The 18,982-nt window shown below is 40.4% G+C and overlaps 1 long non-coding RNA gene across 4 annotated transcripts; it reads left to right on the top strand.

Moving 5' to 3' along the window:
• Positions 1 to 9,142: 9,142 nt before the first annotated feature.
• On the top strand, positions 9,143 to 17,243 carry LOC133834591 (uncharacterized). Of its 4 annotated transcripts, none has more exons than XR_009893380.1 (3): positions 9,171 to 14,040; positions 14,139 to 14,218; positions 14,342 to 17,243. It is a non-coding gene; the product is annotated as an uncharacterized LOC133834591 (long non-coding RNA). The 4 variants fall into 4 exon arrangements; XR_009893379.1 differs by having other exon boundaries at positions 14,139 to 14,237; XR_009893377.1 differs by having other exon boundaries at positions 9,143 to 14,040; positions 14,139 to 17,243.
• The last annotated feature ends 1,739 nt before the right edge of the window (positions 17,244 to 18,982 follow it).

Genomic DNA, 18,982 nt, shown 5'->3' with positions numbered 1-18,982 from the left:
TAGTGAACTGAGGTTCATAACGATTACCCTTGGTCCTCTTGTTATCAGAGGTGGAAGGCTCGTTGTGTGGCCGTTTTCCACCATTCTTGCCACTGCCGTTCTCGTTGCCGTTGGGTTTCGACCCATTGGTGGCTTTGGCGGGTTCGGCTGCCTCCTTATCTTTGCCTGGGGGTTTCCCTTCATTGGCAATGGCGTCTTCGAGCTTAATATAACGATCAGCTCGATCTAGAAATTCCTGGGTTGTCCTAACCCCATGCTTTCTGAGGCTCTCCCAGAGAGGGGTACGGCGCTTAACTCCTGCCGTTATGGCCATCATTTTGCCTTCATCACCCACCGTTTTTGCTCCGGCGGCGGCTCGCATAAAACGCTGAACGTAGTCTTTTAGCGATTCTCCATTTTGCTGGCGTATCTCGACCAGCTGATTTGCCTCGGTAGGGTGCACACGACCCGCATAGAACTGTCCATAAAAATCCTTCACGAACATTTCCCAGGAAATTATACTTGCAGGAGGGAATTTAAAAAACCACTCCTCTGCAGCGTCAGAAAGTGTTGCAAGGAAGATCCTGCACCGTGCGTCTTCGGACACTTTCTGAATGTCCATTTGTATCTCAAACTTGTTGACATGAGATATCGGGTCACCATACTCGTCAAAATTTGGTAGCGTAGGCATTTTAAACTTGCTAGGAGTTTCAGCCATGGCTATCCTCTGGATGAAAGGAGTACCTTTTCTCCTATCATGGTCAATGTAAGACGTTCTTCCCCCGACCAGTTGCTGTACTGCCTGGTTGAGGGCATCTATCTGGGCCTGCACGGCGCTAGGAATCGCCGGGGCCTCTGCTGCTGGGGGGATGTACTCACCATGCCACTCGCGGTGATCGTTGAGTACGTCTCTCAAGTCTTCATCTCTTCTCCGCTGCTCGCTGGCTCCGAGCCGGTTGAAGACATTATTGTGTTTGGGCTGCCCCCCAGCATCCCGTCTATCGGGTAGGTCATCCTGAGGTGGCTGGCTCCTGCCTCCACCTCTTTCTTCATTTCTCCGACTGGCATTTCCTCTGCCTGAGTCGGCTTCGTTATAACCATGGCCATCTCTGAATCTTGATTGGCTATGGTGGGATCGGCTGTTCCCTCGATGGCCCTCCCGGGCTGGAACCTCTCGAGCGTTAGAGGGTGGTCTGCGTTGGTCGTTAGGTCCCCGTGCACTATCATGCCGTGGGGGGCCTCGGACCGCAGAGCCTAACTCTGAATTCCTCCTGTTACCAGGAGGATGCTGTCCTCTGTTTGGAAGATTTGGCCCATCACCCCTATGGCGTCTAGGACTTCGAGGCTGCTGCTTGTTCCTATTTTGCCTCTGTTGCGGGGGATGGCCGCGACCAGCTTGGGATGGAGGCTGTTCCTCGGGGTCCATCAGTGGGACATCGTCATGGGGCACCTGTGGCTGTTCGGGCCTTTGTGGGCTCGAGGGCTGGACATGCGGGCTAGGATTGGGGCCCCTGTGGGGTGGCCCACTGGCGGGTTGATCAGGCTGCGAAGCAGGTGCAGCCTGATTCCTAGCCAATTGCAGGGCTGCCTCGAGGGTTGCCATGGCTTCCCTCTGGCGACGGTCCATCTCCGCCTACCTTTCACTCAACTCCAGACGCTGCCGCTCAATTTCTTGTTGCTGCCGCGCCATGATTTCAGCATCACCTTCCTGGCTGGCCCTCAGATTGGCCAGCTCTTCATGCAGCGCCCCTAGGGTACTCTTTAGCGTCACGTCGTCCATTTCTTCCTCGTCAAAGTCCAAATGTGGCTCATCCTCAGCCACGCTTGCAGGAGGAGGAGGAGGAGGCGGGTTAGATGGTGCAGCGGCGGCCACCTGCCCAGTTTTCCTTGTAGTTTTCGCCATTGGTTTTCTCAACAATGCTATATCAAGCTCTCAATGAAAGCACCAGAATGTTGACCCAGATTTTGGCCAACTGACACGGAGTCAGAATACTCTTGACGTGGATAAGAACGTTGGAAAGAACGTGATGACGAAAATAATAAGAACACAAGAGTTTATAGTGGTTCGGCCCCAAGATCTGGTAATAACCTACGTCCACTTGAATTATTATTGAAATAAGATCCAAAGGGGTGGTCAAAGAACTAGGGTTCAATGAATTTCACTAACCTTTGAAGAAGAAAATACAATTATTCTAGTGTAATCTCTCTTTTATCTTAAATGACCTTTTTTGCTCAAAAGAAAAAGTCTCGGATCCTCCTCCCTGAGCCCTCTTCTTCTATCTATAAGGCCATCTATACAAATCCAGGATTAAAAACGAAGGCCATCTATACCTAAGACTACATTCTTCGGTAACTTGGGGGGTAAGGCCATCTATACAAATCCAGGATTAAAAACGAAGAGGATGCAAAGCTCGGGGCTTATTCTGGATCCGGATTTGTATAAACTGGAGGTTCAAAACCTAATAGGATGCAAGGCTAAAAGCCCAGTCCTAACCCGGACCCACATCGTCCAGGGAATTCAAAACATAAAAGGATGCAAGGCTCAAAGCTCAGTCCTAACCCGAACCCACATCGTCCGGGGGGTTCAAAACCTAACTCCCAACAAAAAGGTGCATGGCTAAAAGCCAGCCCTAACCTGGACCCACATCATCTAGGGGGTTCAAAACCTAAAAGGTTACAAGGGTCAAAGCCCAGTCCTAACCCGGACCCACATCGTCCGGAGGGTTAAAAACCTAAAAGGATATAAGGCGCAAAGCCCAATCCTAACCCGGACTGATATGGTCCGGGGGTTCAAACTCAACTCCTGAAAATTAGTTGAGACATAATGTGGTCCCGGATAACCAAATCCCTATTCATGTTTTCCTTTGAATGGCCCAGAACCATTGAAACGTGAATCTTAGGTTCAAATTGGTTAAAGTTAATCTTATAAACGGCCTAGGCCATTGGAACCTGAACCTCGGGATCGAAATAAGCTAATCAACTAATCTTTAATGGTCTAGACCATTGGAACCTAAACACCAGAGTTAGGACAAATAAATCAGATGACAATTATTAACTCCTTAACGGTTCAGGGCATTGGAACTTGAACATCAGGTTTAGAACGAGTTAACTAATTAAGTCATATCTAAAACAAATCTCTAACGGTCTAGGCCATTGGAGCCTGAACCATAGAGTCGAGGTAAATCATTTAAGTTAAATTGATAAGTCCAAAACGGTCCAGGCCGTCAAGACCCGAATATGGGTCTCAGGACAGGTTAAATACCTTCTACGATATTTCCCTAGTGGTCTTGGCCATTGGAACCATGACTCAATATTCAACTTGGATTCATGCAGAGTGGTAAAACACTTAGTGAATTTAAAAAATAAATAAATAAACGAATATAAAGTGGAAACCATTATGTAGAGAAAAATCAATATATAAATACGGATGATAAAAATTATCTTGGACGCATCTGCATCCATAAAAGTAATATAACTACAAAAAACAGGAAGGAAGCCCTAACTAAAATACAAAGGCCCAGGCCTAGGCTTCATTCTGATTTGGGACATTCGGAGTATTCTCGCCCTGCTCATCCCCAGCTAGGAGCGCCACATCAGATTTTTCCTTGGCTTCGAATTCAATCCTCTTTGTAGCCAGATCTGGATAGAGGAGGAGATTCATGTTCTTGTCTTGGAGCCACGCTATGTAAGTGGCCTCGTCAAAAGTGGCTACCAACATCTCGTCAGCCTGCTCTTTCTTCTGGCGAGCCTCCTCGCTCCGCTTCATCTCCAGCTGAACCTTGCCCTCCAAAGCTTGGTTACGGGACTCAAGGTTTATCACCTTCTCCTGATCCTGGTGAAGTTGGTCCTCAGCCGCCTCCAAAAGGGCTTTGATCGAAACCTCTAAGCCACAAACACGACGTAGCTCCGCCTCTAGTTTTTCCACCGACTTCTTATTTTCGGCATCCTTCCTGGACAAAGCTTCCTTGTGTTGACCCGAACCTGGGCAGCCTCCTCATGCTCGACTTCAATCCGAGCAGCCTCCTTGGCAAGGGCCTCCCTAGCAGCTTCCCGTTGATTAACGACCCCCTCCAGCTCCATCTAGGCCATCTCCAGCTTCACAGCCATCTCGGACACCAAATTCGAGTTCCTATGGGCCAACAAGGCATCCTAGAACAAAACAAAGTTAGGAAATTTACAAAGAATAATGATAATAAAATAAAAGATTAGACGGGCATATGGCTTACCGCGGTGGCCTGATGACGAATGGCCTGGGAGATAAAAATGGCATCCTGGCAGGCTAAGGTAGCATATCGTTTGAGCTGAAGGGTGGACATGGTAGCCCCCACATGGGCCAACAAGTCCACAGCAAGCGGAGCTGTATCTTGCCCCAACTTAGGCCAGAACCTAGTCTCGACTACGAGTCGGCTCACGATCTGTTGGGGAGCATTGAAGGCCTCCGGACAATTGGCGAACTCCACCTTCTGCCGGATGATCAGGGCTTGGGCCACCTCGTCCCGTCTGTCGTCCCAAGCTCGAGACATCATTTTCATCCTCTCCTCCTGGAGGATCAGGTCCCCTTCCTCGGGAAGGATGGGGTTGACGGGAAGCCTTGGAGCCTCCGAGACCTCTTGCGTAACAATGAGGCTTTCCCAGGAGGAATGCTCCTTGTTTAGGGCTGGATCCTTGGTCTTGTTCCTCTTAGCCCGCTTCGAAGACCTTGCGGCACCCGAGTCCGCTTTCCTCTTGGTCGCCCCTCCTCCTTCGAAAGGCTTATGCTCCAAATTAATAACTTGGAGAGGAGCAGGTTGGGGCGTGACCCTTTTGGCGTGCGCCACTAGGATGTTACTTGCAGCTGGAGCCCTCTCAGAAGCTTCCTGGACTGGCTTTGAATCCCCGAGGATCAGCTCCATGATTTTCTTTTTGGTTGGGCCCTTGGCGACCCTTTTCGCCGAAGCCTTGGCTGCGGCCGCCTTGGCCTCGATCATTTCCTTCATCTTGGCCACAGGGTTTGACATCTCCGGATAACATGAGATAGACAGCAAAAGGAAACTAATCTGTAAAATACATGAATGGGGATAAAAGTAAAAAATAAGAGAAATATTCAAGTCTAAAGTCCTCCGGGACGAACCCTTATCTAAAGAACGGGCACGACTCAATTCCTCTAGGGAGAAAGAGTGAATTCGGTCCCCCGTGTCATCCGGGTTCAAAAAGCTACCATATTGTAGGAACCCGGACGAAAGCATGAGGGCCAGTGTGTCTATAACAATGGGGCAAGGAAGCCCCACTTTGCTGATAGTCCCAATCAAATAATTATGGTACTGTTGCCTACTCCTAACTAAGTCCTCAAAATGGGGAGCATAAGTTAAAATCGGAGGCGATTTACCTTGCCCTGAAATGCTAGCCCTCGGAGCTCCAGTGTTAGGCTGCCTCCCCTCGAGAAGGGCGTCCAATTCTTTAGACTCGACCCTCTCTGCCTGACGGGCCCGCTCTTTATTCGCCCTCTTTGCGTCCGCCTTGGCTGCGGCCTCCACTGCCTCGATGTGGATGAGGGCTAGCTCCTCCCTCAGGGCAGGATCCCTCTCACATTGCAACCCCTAGAAGCTAGAGGCATCTATCGATTGGTTCGCGACAATCATCCCGACCAGCCGAAGGTTCTTCATAGTTACAAAACCCCCCACATCCAGCTCCTCAGCGCTCAGAGTGGCATAGAATTTCTTTCGCTCCAGGATCGATTCGCTGAGCTGGGCCTGAGCATGTGGACCTGTGTTTTAGGACTGTGAGTGTCCAGTAAACAAAACTAAAGGCTAGGTAAAACAGTGAAGAAGAATAACTTACCCATACGCTGGAAGTCTAGCACCAAAGTGGGGTTCTTCTTTAGGAAAACCTGGATGTCATGAACTAATAATGCCTGACATCCGGGGGGTGCTTCCATGTGCTGAATGGAGCCAGACTAACTCCGCGAGCTTTCAGTCTATAAAATTCATCCCGCGTCTTGTCTTTGGAGTTGAGTTGCGGCTCCGACTTGTAGAAATACAACACTTCCGCGAGAGTGGGGACTAGGATCTCCTTCAATGCGCAGAATATACGCCACCCCGCAAGCAATTTGTACGCCTGGGGTAGAAGTTGGAAAGGCGCGATCCCCACGAACTTGAGGAACTGTGCGAAGTAGTTGTAGAGCGGGAGAGTAGCTCCCACGCTGATATGGCCTATGCTCCATGCCCCGAACATGCCCACGCCAGTATGGGCCTTCTCCTCCTTCTGGACCAGTCGGTTGTAGAAAAGTCCCAGAGTCCCCTCTACTCCAAGGGCTTTCTCCAGCTGGTGTAACATCCGGTAATTCTGGAACTCATTCTTCTCCTCATCCATTTCCCACGTGTTTCCAGTGGGAAGTTTGGATCCTTCCAGGACTACAGGGCCCGCCTGGACAACTTCTTCCACATATACAGTCACGTCGCGGCTCATGATCAGGGACTTGAAAGCGACAAAAAAAATGAGAACCAAGCAGTTAACACCAAAACCGAAGAAAATTGGTTGAGGTATGGGGGTTCTCCTAAAAACTGCTTGGAGAGGTCCCCTTCGGACCCAAATCCGGGATCAATAGAGATCCCAAGATCTTTAGTCGAGAACTAAAGGTCAAAGGTTTTTCTAACTCACCCAAAACAGTCTTGGGGCGTCCAAATCAATTCGGGACAACCAGGAATAGAAGTTATCACCTAGAAAATCTACGGTTTAGGTCTACCACTATCCTACCTAGAACCACCCTACACAGTGGTCATGACCTTAATAGTTTTATGGTCGCAGGAATAGCGTTATAATAAAAATGACTAAAAAGGGAATAAACATATGAAAAAATTACCAAAAAACTTACTGTGAGGTACAAGATTTGAAATTCGTAAAGTTTCAGGCGAAAAAGTCGGTAGAATCTCAGCCTTATATCTGAGAAGACGATGCAGTAGTTCGTCTGCTGGTTGAATAGGGACAGAGTTGTCTGATGGTTGAATGGAAAGATGCCTAGTCGGAAATAGATGAACACGAAGGTGAACTAATCATTGGAGAATCTCGTCGGCAAAATGGAACATATAAAGCTTTCTTTTCTACTCTGAATATATGGAATGTGTAAAGTTTGAAAATGAGCCTGTCGAGGTATTTATAAGGCAAAAATCTACTATTTGATCCAACGGTTCGCAATGGGGATCCCAAGATTATCCCCATTCGACGATCTTGGATGATGCAAAGGCTTTAATTGGCCTAATCGAATACTGAACCACATATTAATCAACCCACGATCCGCGCCTACCTCATCCAACGGTCCATTTTGAAAATCTCAAGGCTATCCCCATCCAACGGTTCCAAATGGTGCAAAAGTATTAAACAGCCCACTCGAGTACCTAATAAACCTTTTTCGTATAGACAGGATGTCTCGAGAATTGTGCTGACACCCATCGGTCACTTGAGCAATCAAAAGATTCTTTCCAGATCTTTAGGGCACGAGTGGCACAGACACACCATCAATCGGAGACATGTGGCTGAGACATTGAGAATTTGAAAGGACGGGGATCGCCCAAATGGCCCCCAAGTAAATTAACCCAACTTCTGGTAAATGAACTAGGATATTTGAGATTAATTTGGGAGGGTAAGGCAAGTCTCCACCATGCAAACACAGATGAAGACTTGGGGGGTAAATGTTATCCCTATTTTCCACTCGTAATACGTGGCATGACCTAATGGGTCTGTGGGCCCTATTAAATGGTCCGGGCCCATCCTGAACCTAGTGAACGGGGAAGGATGAAACCCCAGATAGCCCAAGTACCATCGAGCCCAACAACGTTCGATGGACGCGAGCATAACGAAGGAACTGAGACTAAGATATGCCCTAATCATCTTCCCGGTCCCGACCTACTTATACCCTCCAAGATGCCAACTGAGGTGGCAAACTAACTAGTTGATGGAGATAGACCTTATCAAGGATCCAAGGGAGATATTCAGAGTCACGATGTCCATCTTGACAAATGAACCCGAGTCTTGGTGAACGAACCAGGACTCCGATAAGTGAATTGGGACATTAGTAAACAAACCCGGACTAGACTTCCTGATAGGGCAAGCCTAGCTAGCCCCAATGCTGACCTGTTCCCATGAAATTTGCCAGTTGGTCTCCTCAACTAGCCTGTAGAAGAGGGTACGCATGGAACGTACACTGTTCCTAGAAAATAATACTGCCACTACTCTGACAGATCCTGTCCCCAGGATCCCCTTAGAAGCCCACGCGGACCAGTCCGAGCTAACGTACAATGGGCAGTTGTAAGGCTTGGACACGCCTGAGTCGACCCAATGGGCACAGATTCACTAAATTTTATTATGTAACATTCATTGTATTATGGCTCCATTAGTGAGCAAACCGTGATTACATCCTTATTGGGCCCGAATTAGTCCAACCCAAGCCCACTACGCTTGACTACTTATAAATAGGGCTAATTGTGCACTGTAGCAGGGATCCCAGATTTTCTTTGGTAAGCAATTACTCTGCTAAAACTTGTAGAAAACTCTATTATCAAAAACTCTCTAAAGCCTAATACAATAGACTCGTGGACTAAGGCTCATTAACACCCTAACCACATAAAAACTCTGATTGTTCATTTCTATTTATTTCTTTTTTGCTCTTGTTTCTTAATATATTTATAGTTCTTGAAAAACTCGGTAAACATCACTTTTGTCGCTGCTTAAAATTTCCTAATCTGCACATTGATCGCTTTAGGCACCACAACCCTCTAATGAAGCGTCGCGACCTGTGTCCAGAAACCGAAGCTCACCTCGTCTCTGACTCAACAAGCGCTGCGACCCTAACATGCCTGCGCCGCAGCTCAAATTCCTCAATTAATAGCACCGCAACTCCAAAAGGTTGTGTCGAAGCCCTCATTTGCCCAGATGCTTCAACTCCTTGTTTCGTTGAAACGCTGCGGCTCAAATTCTGACCAAATACTTAGCGCCGCGACTCTAATGTATGATTTTTGCCAATTTTCTTCTTTTTGGGGCCAAATCCAGCATTTTCATTAACTCTTTCACAAATTCTGAAATATTAACTAACAAAGACAACAAAAGGAGCACAAACATAACTAAATAAGTTAAAAAAAAAACAATTATAAAAAATATATATATATATATATTTATATATATATATATAAAATTAGAAACCGCGTACACCACCCATTCACCCACCGCCTCTTTTGATTCCGAAAAAATAATAATTCAACCCACTCTAGGAGGCCGCGTTCTCCTCAACCGCCAGATCTTTTATCATAGCTTAATCTTGCCCGTCCATATACACATCTTCTGCTATAAATAGTCTTGGCTTCTCTTTTAATCGTTACCCCATTGAAGTTTCGAGAATGGGGTCATCTCTTTCCTCTTCTCTCCGATGTAAGAGTTTTGATCTTTCCATCTGGTATTGATTGCTTATCATGACTTCGTTCTTCTATCGATATTCTTGTGCCTGGTTAATCTTCGTATGCGTTTTATATGGATCGGTTAGCGATCTCTGTCGAAATTGATTTATGCAGAGAGGATCGTTGATTTACACTTGGGATTTTGTTTAGATCGGTTTGGTTCTCGATCGCTACCCGCCTTTGTTATTTGATTCCTTCGTTATTTAGGGATTCTTTTGTCACCGTTTGGATTTTTGGTTTATTCAGCTTATGGTGGCCTTGGGCTTTGTTTGGTTTCATTATATGTTGAAATATGCAGATTATGGCTACTACTATTGAGTGTGGCTTTCACATTATACCTGAAAATTTCTTCAATAACATTGTTCGAGGGTTGGCTTGGATTGTTGAGGCTGGGAGTAGCTTGATAGAATGCCCCGTATGTCGTGATGTCTCAGGTTTTTTGGTTGATTGATATTGTCAATGCAGAAATATATTCATAAAATATATGAAATTTCCAGATTTATTGCATCAAATCCTCTGTCTTCTTTGAAGTCGTGTGAAGAATTTTGCTCCAGTTTATATGTCCTCTGCTTAGAGGTTGGGCAAGAAGGTTTCAAGTAATGTTAAAGTTTTGCCAATTCCTTGTCTTACCCAACGTTTGACTTTGTTACTCTAAAATCGTTTTTAATGTTAGATATTCACAAGTTTGGTTTCAACCATTGATGCTTCACAGGATGGACGGATGGTTTGATTTACTTTTTATATTATATACATATATTTTCAAATGAACTTTCAGGTTGTTAATGCATCTCTACGGGTTTGATATAGTATCGTCATTCTTTCTTCATCGTGCTTTGTTTTACATTTCTTTCTACCAACATTTTTGAGGTTTTTTGTATGTTTTCACTTTTTAGGTGATCGGGAGAATGGTTCAAGGTTTTTTTTTCCTTGGATTGTGGAGGGGGTGCAAAATGATTCTTTCAATTCTTATTCAATCATCCTTGTTTTTTTCTAGGCGTTTTTTTTCCTATGTTGTCTATCTTAGTACATGCATTTTGTTCAATAATTTCAGGTTCTCGACTTCGTAAGGCATCAGTCTTCTTTTCTTGGGTCTATTTAAACAAGAATAAACCTTGGAAGGGAGTTGACTTCCTAGTGTTTCCTTTTAAATGGATTTTTATCTTTTCTAGAATTGAAGCTTCGGACTTTGTGAGATATATGGGTTCATGTCTCTTCTTTTGGGCGTTCAATGAATTTTCAGGGTTCTGCTTTTACTCAAGAATATTATTATAGGCTGTTGATAAGCCCTGGATGCTTTAGTCGTCATGCTGCAAGCCTCAAATGTCTTCCTCTGCGGGGTAGATATGTTTCATCACCTTTTTATCTCGATGTTGTGAGAATTATATTTTTTGGAAAGATTGGGTTATGATTTGTGATCCGTATATATTTCACAGATGATTCTTTAGAGCATTGCCGATTGTTGATCTGCACTTGGGAATTTGTATTAGTATTTATATGCATTTTGTAGAGGTTCTGAGTCTCTGTGCAACCACTTCTGTGCATTGTGTTTGTAACTAATAGTTGTTTATAACAACTGTGGGTTTTGTGGGTATTCATATGATTCATGCAGATCCCTCCGGTCTTTGATTTTTATGTGGGATCTGGAGTTATATACATATTTGCGACCATCACTTGTTGGACCTTCTCATCATAAGGTCAGATATTTAGTTTTTGACGTCTCGATATAAGTTCAGATAAATGGTTCTCGATGATTATCTATGGTATATTTTTCCTTGGATTTTGATCAATGCAGAGCATCGCCCGTGGCTGATTTACACTTGGCACTTTACATGCGTGTCTATATGCGATTGGAATTTCTGATTTATACAAACAGCATCGACAGCTGTTGCTTTACTTTAGTACATTCAAGACTTTGGTAGTGCAAAGGTTTTGTTCGACTTTGTTAAAAAAAAAGTGTTTTTACAGTCTAGCCGTTGGTAGTCGGCACCATCTAATTGCTGAATTTAACTTGGGTTTCATTTATATGATTTGCATAGATGATGCCGATTTTTCGCTATATTGGGTCTGGAGAGAGATCCATAGTCGACCATTGGGTATGGTTTACTTTTTGAGTTGTTGGTTTAGTGTTCCCTTCTCTATTGAATTTTCTTGTTTTGGACTTAGAACAACAGTGCAGTTCTTATGGAGATAGCTGGATAGTTGGCATGATTTCACAGAGTCGACATTGGATTTCCTTCAACCTACCTATTTTGTGACAAATAAGAATTCTAGTTTTATATACTTCTCATTTTTAAAATTGACTTTCTTTGTCCCTCTATGATGGTATTTTCTCATTAGGTAAAAGTGTCAATTTTTTTCCCAGTACTCAATTGGCTCTCGACTAGATAGAGCTCTTGTGCACTTATTAAAGCTGGCCTATGATCGTGGTGTTCCCTTCTCAATCTTAACTTCTATGTTAACGTTTCCTTTTGATATTTTTATTCAAACTTTTATGATTCCAAAGTTGTTTCGAGTTCTCTCATTTTAGGTCATCAAAATTTCTATCGAAGGCTTGAAGTACCTTTGGTGCTGGAGGAGGTTTGACAAATCATTAGTCTAAATCTAGGCTTTAATTTTTTCTTGAAGATTTTCTTCTTTTTCTTCTTTTCTTTTCAAGTATATTTATGCTGTTAGTGTTCGTGTTTTCTTTGTTATTTCAGGCTCTTTGTTGAAAATTTACAATTTTTAGAAGGTTGTCCCTGCAAGATCATTATGCCTAATGAACTGCGTCTTCATTATTTGATTAGTTGTTATAGCTCATGACCAAGTTCATGTGACTTTTTCCTTTCAGGCTGTTGAGGTTTCTGCAAACTCAATCTGTCCAAGTCCAAGTATGCTTTTGCAAAAATAAAATTAAAAGTTGGAAATTCACATCTTCAACTTGCATATATGCATTATTATTTATTAATTAACTTATATAAAATTGTTATGTTTTTAACTTGCTGTCTTCATCCTTAACTTATTTTTCTTCTGTTCATACATTTAGGCTTTTTGTTCATACATGTTTTCGTTATTCAGGCTATTGGATTTTAGTTGTTCACTGTTGTGGACTTGTGTTCGAAGGATGTCTTTTGTTGGTTGGAGGGCTGCAACTTTCTTTTCTTTGGTCCATTTAAGCAGCTTTAACCTTGTATGGTCGTCTCTTAGATTATATTTACTTGACATAGCTTCTTTTTTATTTTTTTGACGATATAGCATTGATCTGGACTGGTTTTTATGCATCAGTCTTCAAGGTGCGTTTTTCAGTCTTTTTCTTATGTTTGGTGGAGTTTCCTATTTGAACTACTGACTTAAATTTGTAATGTCAAAATGTCTCCAGCAACCTTAATTGTTTTATTTTATTTTTAATGAAATTTCAGGTTTTTTTTTCCATTGTAGCTTTTCATCTTTTTGGGTTTGACATAGCATCTCCACTCTTACATTTACCTCTCCTTTTACTCGTTGTGATTAAAGTATTTGAATTGTTCCATTTCTTTCTGGCATGATCTTTTAGGGTTTCAGTATTTTCTTACCTTTCTAGGCGATTGCGAGAACGGTTCAAGGCTATGAGTATATTTCTGTTTCATGTTTGCTGGATTGTGGAGGGGTGTAAAATGATTTCTTTCATTTTATATTTTTCAAATGAATTTTCAGGTTCCTTCAGAATACTGCGGCCTTTCATCTTTATGGGTTTGACACAGTATCATCATCCTTTTGTCTCTCATTTTGCTTATTGTGCTTTGTTTTGCATTTTTTTTTGTCTCCATTTTTGAGTGTTGTTTTGTATGTTTCTCTTTTTAGGTGGTCGTGAGAATGGTTCAAGATTTTTTGTGTCTGATTGTGGAGGGGGTTGTAAAATTATTCTTTCAATTCTTATTCAATCACCCTTGCTTTCTTCTAGGCGTTTTCTTATTTACCGTCTATCTTAGCATATGGATTTTGTTCAATAATTTCAGGTTCTCGACTTTGTAAGGCCGACTTCTTTTCTCAACTCTAAGCAGACCAGAGTTTAGCCTTGGAAGGGAGTTGAGTTGGATTAGTTTTTCATTGTAAATGGTTTTTTTTTTCTTTTCTATAACTGCAGCTTGTGGGTACTTTGTGAGATTTTTGTTTCATGTCTTTGCTATTGGGCGTTCAATGAATTTTCAGGGTTTTACTCTAGAATATTATCAGTCTGTTGGTAAATCCTGGATGCTTTAGTCGTCATGCTGCAAGTCTCAAATGTCTTCATCTTCTCCATTCCCATCATTGCGAACTAGATATCATCACCTTTTTATCTCTTAAAACTGTGAGAACTATAATTTTTGGGAAGGTTAGGTGTGATCAGTATTTATTTCACAGTTGATTCTCAGGGCATTGTCGATTGTTGATCTGCGCTTGGGAATTTGTACTAGTATTCATATGCGTTTTATTGAGTTTCAGAGGTTCTGTGCAACACTTTTGTGCATTGTGTTGGTAATTAATAGTTGATTATGTCTATTGAGGGTTTTGTGGGTATTCTATATGAATTTTGCAGATCCCTCTGGTCTTTGATATGTGGTATCCCTCTGGTATTCTATATGTGGGATCTGTATTTATATAAATTTACGACCATGACTTGTCGAACCTTCTTCATTATAAGGTTAGATATTTAGTTCTTGACGTCTTGGTATAAGTTCAGATATTTGGTTCTTGATGATTATCTACGATATATTTTTATATAGCTTTTGATGAATGCAGAGCATTGCCTGTGGTTGATTTACACTTAGCACTTCTCATTCGTGTCTATATGACAATCGACAACTGTTTCATTACACTCGGTACATTAGATTAGTATCTGTAAGACTTTGGTTGTGCAATGGCTTTGTTCGCTCATTTTTTTGACTGGTTTTTATTTCTAATTGTTGATTTAACTTGAGGTTTCATTTATATGATTTGTATAGATGATGCTGAGTTGTTTTCCTTCTGGGGGCTGGGATTGAGATCCATAGTCAACCTTTAGGTATTGTTTGATTTTTAGTGTTCAAGTTGTTTTTCCTTTCTTTCTTGAACTTTCTTCTTTTGGACTTGGAACAACATTGCAGTTCTTATGGAGATAGCAGGCATGATTTCACAAGTCAACTGTGGAGCTCCTTCAACCTACCTAATTTGTGAAGAATAAGAACTCTAGTTTTCTATACTTCTCATTATTTAAATTGACTTTCTCTCGCTATATGATGTATTTTCTCATTAGGTACATGTGTCATTTTTCCAGTACTCATTTGGCTTTCGACTGGATCGAGCTTTTGTAAACTAATTAAAGCTAGCCTGTGATGGTGGTGTTCCCTTAACTACTATGTTATCTTATCCTTTGGTTTCCTTTTGGTCTTTTTGTATAAACTTTATGATTCTGAGGCTTTTTTGAATTCCCTCATTTTAGGTTGTCAAAATTTCTATTCAAGACTTAAAAGTATCTCTGTTGCTGGAGGAGGTTTGACTAGTCATTAAACTATAGTTTGAGCTTTTATCTTTTCTTGAAGCTTTTCTTTTTGATATCTTTTAGGCTATTAGTGTGTGTGTTTTGTTCAGTAATTTCAAGCTCTTGTAAGTTACAAGTTTTAAGAAGACTGTTCAATCATTTTATTATTTTTAGGGGAGTTTTTGGTCCTAGTAATTTTCAAATTAACTGTTCATCTTTTGCCTTCAGGTTTCTCTTATGATTATGAGGATGTTGGCCTTCTTAAGTTTAATTATGATTGGGGAGTTCATATTTGAACTACGGACTTAGTAATGTCATAATTTCAGTTTGTTTTCCCTAATCTTTTCGTCTCTCGCAATCATCGACCTTGTTTTTCTGAATACGTTGATAATGTTGATATACCTTTGTTTCAGGTTATAGTCATTGAGCTTCTTATTAATGGATGGATGGTTTGACATAAACTCTACATTATATTCTATTGTGCTGTGAATGTCTTCAGCGTTTTACCAAGTCAAGTTATTCAAAATTGCAGCTTTTCATCTTAGCTCTTACATTTACCGCTCCTTTTACTAATTGTGTTTCAATTATTTGAATTGGACCATTTATATCTGATATGATATTTTAGGGTATGTTTTTTCATTTCTAGGCAATCAAGCTAATGGTTCAAGTTGACTAATATTTTTTGTTTCGTGTTGCTGGATTTTAGCGGGGATGTAAAATGTTTCTTTCGTTTCATGTTTAATTGTCCTTGCTTTGCTGATATTTTCTTAGGCGTCAATCTTCTTTCTTAGATCTATTTATACAAGCATTAATCTTGGACTTTTTTTATATTTTCCTGTAGCAACCATCTGTGTGCGATTTTTTGTTCATGTCTTTGCTTTGGGGCGTTCAATGGATTTTCAGGGTTCCGGTTCTAATCAAGATTATTTTCATAACCTTTTTGTTGTCATGCCTGGGTTAACTGATGTCTTCCTCTTCTCCATTTCCAGCACTGTGGGTTAAACATGTTTCTTATGATACTGTGGTTTATTTTCACTAAACTTGATTCATGCAGAACATTGTCAATCGTTGGTTGGCACACTGAGCTGAGACTTGGAATTAGTATCTACATTCATTTAGTAGAAGTTCAGAGGTTCTGTTTGGTATCTTTCATGTGTTGTGCTGGTATCTGATAGTTTATTTTGACTACGGATAGTTTGTGGTTATCTATATGATTAATGCAGATGAGGCCAATTTTTGAATTATCTATGAGATCTGTATTTAGATATGCCACGTTGGGGTATTATGTATTATAGCTTTTGAGTTGATTTCCCGAATCTTTGAATTTTCATCTGAATAAGCTACTCTTTTGGATTTGAAGCAATATTGTAAATTCTTTTTGTAAGAATGTTGGTTTCATGAATTAACATACAGTTGTGAACTCGTACTGTTGGATTGGTTTGATGCTCTCAGTATAAGGTCAGATATCTGGTTCTTGATTGATATCTTTCGTTTATTTTCCCACAACTTTTGATGTATGCAGAGCAAGACATCAACTGTTTGTGAGCTCATTTGGTTCTCAGTACAAGGTTAGATGTTTGGTTTTTATCATTGTCTACGGTTTTTCTCCTCAGCTCCACCAACAGCTGATTAACTATGTTTTTTTGTGTTTGGGACCTTGTACATTGGTTTAGTGTCTCTAATCCCTTGGAAGATTAATCTTATTGTGATGAAGCTCTTTTAAGTTTGTTAATGTGATTGTGGACTGGGTTTTTGGTGTCCGATGAGTTTTGTGATTTGTTTGATGGTGTCCTATCTTTGGTTCATACCCTTTTTTAGGCTGGAGTGGTCTTAGGCTGCACTTCTCACGGATCTTCTATATTATAATGCTCGGGGGAGTTCTATATTTAAAGAAAAATTGGTGAATTTCTGAATTGAGATTCGTTTGGTGGTGATATTCTTTTTTTCCAACTTTATATCAAGAGGGTGGGTGATTGACAATCATGATCGTGTTAACTGCAAGATGATATCGTTCTCTGTTGTGTATTCTCTGTTATTCATTCTGTTTCTAAGTGGTTTTCTTGAACATATAGGGTATAGTTGGTTTGAGACATTGGAGACGCTATAGTGTCGTGTTATTCAGTCAAATCCTTATCGTGGTACAGGCTTGACGTTTGAAGTTGTCTTGTGATTATTAACTGATCTGTTGGATTTACTTTCTGTGGAGCACATTTGATGTTTGAAGTCGTCTTATGATTGTGGTAGTTCACGTCTTATAAGTAATATACCCTTTTTTTCATAATAATTTGTAATTGTTATTTTTTGGGACTGTACGTCGATCTCCAATTTGAGTTCTTATTGCTCGTCATATTACTATTAATATTATCTTGAGAATATTTATTCCCGAACGGTCTTTATTTTTGGTCTACTCACTCCTTTTTGTTTTTCCTTATTCACGGTATAGATCTTCTAGGATAATTGTGAACTCTTGTTTTCCATCAAGTCGCTAGAGTATATACTGTTTTCGATAAAGTGGTCTATAAATATTTAACCGACTGGCACCAAATATATACATTAATTTATTTTACGGACATTTTATACTTGGCGTGTTACACGATGTAATGTTTCAGTAATATGCTGTTTTTGCTTGTTTTGAAACCTGAATAAATGAATTGGGTTTTAGAAGAGATCAAATTAAAACAAATTATATATTGAGATAAACTAGGAAAAAAATGAATTTTATGGTACATATTTTAGGAATTTATAAAATTTAAAAATTTGTTTTCGTCTTTTTCACACGCTTTTTGACATTATAATTGTAATTCTTTTGTTGACATAATATGAATACACTAATATTATATCTTTCTCTATCGCCTAATTTCGTTTTGCCTACGGTAAATTTAGCATGATTTCACTTTAGAAACACTAGATAACAATTTTAAGTCAAGTACAATAATCAATATTAGGGTGAAAATTAATAATATTATTAAAACCTATGCCGTGTAACACCACAACAACCAAGTTTCGCAAACTAACAAGCTCAGAGTTTTCATTAGTCTTATTTGTTTTTCATTCACCATGAAATTATATATCTATATTGATTACCATTAGCTGAAAGTTATAATGTTGGACCATACGAGGATAGTTATACACAACAAAATCGGGTCAGTATTTATGTTGCCATCAAGTTATCGAAAAGTGATATATAATTAAATTTTTATATAATTGTTATGAATTCTTATGGCTGACGTAAACTTTTCTTCTTTTTGGCTTTGATCACGTACTTATTAAATACCATTTGCTCATCTTTTTTATATTTGGCAAAATCTTAAGGTTATTTTAAGTTGCATTGTTTTGAATCGTCGATCTTACATTTTACCTTTGTCTCTACTTTCAAGGCTCTTGGCCATTATATGTCATGGAAAATTGTTCAAGGCTATTTAAAAGCATATGCATTTGTTCGTTGATTTCAAGTTCTTGATTTTCTATATATCTTCGGTATGTGCGAGACTTTTTGTTCATGTCATATATGTGCTTTGCTGCGTTCAATGGCTTTTCAGGTTTCTGCTTTTACTTGAGAATATTATTATAGCCTGTTGGTTAATTTTGGATGTTTTGTCTTTATACTGCAAGTCACTAATGTCTTCCTTGTCTTACCCAACGTTTGACTTTTGTTACTATGAAATCGTTTGTAATGTTGATATTCATTAATTATGTTTTGACCATTGATGCAAGGATGGACGAATGGTTTGATATATTTTTAATATATATATTTTAAATGAATTATGTTTTACAAAACAGCCTTTCATCTTTAAAAATCTGATATAGCATCACGTTTTTACTTTTACTCTTATTTTTCTCATCATGCTTTGGTTTGCATTTCTTTCTGTCTTTATTTTTTAGGGTTCTTTGGTATGTTTTTCTCTTTTAAGGTGATCAAGAGAATGGTTCAAGAATTTGAGTCGTTGGATTTTGGAGGGGTGTAAAATGAATTTTCAATTCTTATTCCACCATCCTTGCTTTCTAGGTGTTTTCTTAGTGCTGTCTATCTTAGTATATGCATTTGTTTCAATAACTTAAGGTTCTAGACTTTGTAAGACGTTAGTCTTCTTTTCAATAATTTAAGGGAGTTGACTTTAACCAAGGG

This window comes from Humulus lupulus, chromosome 5 (assembly GCF_963169125.1).
Source record: "Humulus lupulus chromosome 5, drHumLupu1.1, whole genome shotgun sequence".
Taxonomy (NCBI): domain Eukaryota; kingdom Viridiplantae; phylum Streptophyta; class Magnoliopsida; order Rosales; family Cannabaceae; genus Humulus; species Humulus lupulus.
This window is presented reverse-complemented; position numbering and strand designations above follow the sequence as displayed.